The 1,652-nt window shown below is 55.8% G+C and overlaps 1 protein-coding gene across 1 annotated transcript in view; it reads right to left on the bottom strand.

The window, feature by feature from the left end:
- Positions 1 to 1,608, bottom strand: part of RAI1 (retinoic acid induced 1) — a gene marked incomplete at its 3' end in the record, with an annotated part of 25,520 nt that extends 23,912 nt beyond the window's left edge. The window contains exon 1 of the mRNA XM_085309409.1: positions 1,272 to 1,608. The remainder of the gene's footprint in view (positions 1 to 1,271) is intronic.
- Positions 1,609 to 1,652: the final 44 nt, after the last annotated feature.

The following is a 1,652-nucleotide window of genomic DNA, read 5'->3' as shown; positions in this document are numbered from 1 at the left end:
GACGTTCCTCCCCCCCCCCTCCCCACCACCCCCGATTTTTAAGTGCAATTAGCCGGCTCCATTACAGCCCCAGCCAAGAAAGTTTTGCTCGGATACAAGCGCGCGCGCTTCCCTCCCGGCGCCCTCGCGGCTTCGCCCTCGGCCGAGCGAGTCCCCCCCGGCGAGCGCGCGCGCGCCGGGCCCCCGCGGCGTCCGTGGGCGCCGCAGCCGCTCCAGCTCCGCTTCTGTCGTCTAAGCAGTTTTCCAGCTCCCCCGCCCCCCGCAACGCACGCACGCTGCAGTGCATCCTATTCATATGTTTTCAATCATTGCCGTTTCGTTATTTAAAACAAAAGCGCGCAGCCGCCGCCGCCGCCCCCCCCGCGCCGCGCCGTACACCCGCTCCGCTCCGCGAGCCCCGTCCCCGGGCTCGCCGGCCGTTGCCTGGATTTGTTCGTTTATTAACGGCGGCGGATGATTTTGGTGTAAATCTGCCGCGGGAGAAAGGGAGCGGGAGGGGGACGTGAAAGTCCCACCGAGGGGCTTTCCGAGCGCGCAGCCAGATGTGCGAGCCCCGTGATCTCGCTCGCGTCTCTGCTAGAACCATTTTTTTTCCCTGCCCTGCGAGCCGGCGACCCACCAAATAAAAGAAAGAAAATAGATCAAGTCAGCGTTCTCACGTGCAGACACCAGCGAGGACGGCGAGCTGCCTAACCGCCGCCACACTGCAACTTTTATAAGTAGAAAAACACGAACATCAATAACTTCCAAATCAAAATAAGCCTTCCCTTGAAAGCCTTCATTTGCAGAGCCTTTTGCAATCTCATGCTCATTATTATTTTAACTTCAGAAAAGTAGAAGTCAGGACAAGCAAAACGAATCAATCTCTTACACACGCAAATATATAAATATTCCAAGTCTCAGCTGTATCTTTGTTCAGATACTCATCAATCGGCAAGTCAGTAGGATTTTTGGACCGGCTGCAAATTTCTTTATGACTTCCAGAAATGCAAAACCACCCCCTGCTCTCCAGCGGCTGCAAACAGGACACACGCACACGCACACACACACACACGCACACGCACACCCCCCACAAACTCCGCGATGCCAGCACCGAGCACTGATTCAGTCGCAGCGGCACACGAGTCGCACGGGAGAAAAATAAATCCGGGAGAAGCTCCGTGCATAAACCCCCCACGCGCACGCACCCACCCACCTCCGAATTCTGCTGCAGCGTAAATAAAAAGCGAAGGAAAAGGCAAAAAGCACAAAGATAGAGCTTGTAACAATACCTGCGACGCTTCTTGCTCTCCTCTCTGTCTCTCTCCCGCTGTCTCTCTCTCCTCCTCTTCCAGAACACAGTAGCCAGATTAGATCCTTAGAAAAAAAAATGTGAGAAATAGCACAATTCTTCCCCCCCCCTTTTTTTTTCCTCTCGCTTCCCTTTCTCAGCAGCCCTTCCGAGCTCCTTCACTAACCATTATTCATAGACCACTAGGGGATATAAGGTAATTAGAAACGGCCCTATAGCATCCAGCCTGAAAATGTAATGCCAGCGGTAGGAGTGGTGGAGGGCTCTGGCTGCGGGCTGCTACGGCAGACAGCCGAAAGCGCGCGGTGGAGCTGGGGACGAGGTGAGAGGTGGGGTGGAGGCGAGGGCGAGCGGCCGCCGG

The sequence above is a fragment of the Rhea americana genome, unplaced genomic scaffold, assembly GCF_003343005.1.
Source record: "Rhea americana isolate MKP2758 unplaced genomic scaffold, rheAme1 scaffold_297, whole genome shotgun sequence".
Classification (NCBI taxonomy): Eukaryota; Metazoa; Chordata; class Aves; order Rheiformes; family Rheidae; genus Rhea; species Rhea americana.
Note: the sequence above shows the minus strand (reverse complement) of the source record. Positions and strands in the feature narration are given on the sequence as shown.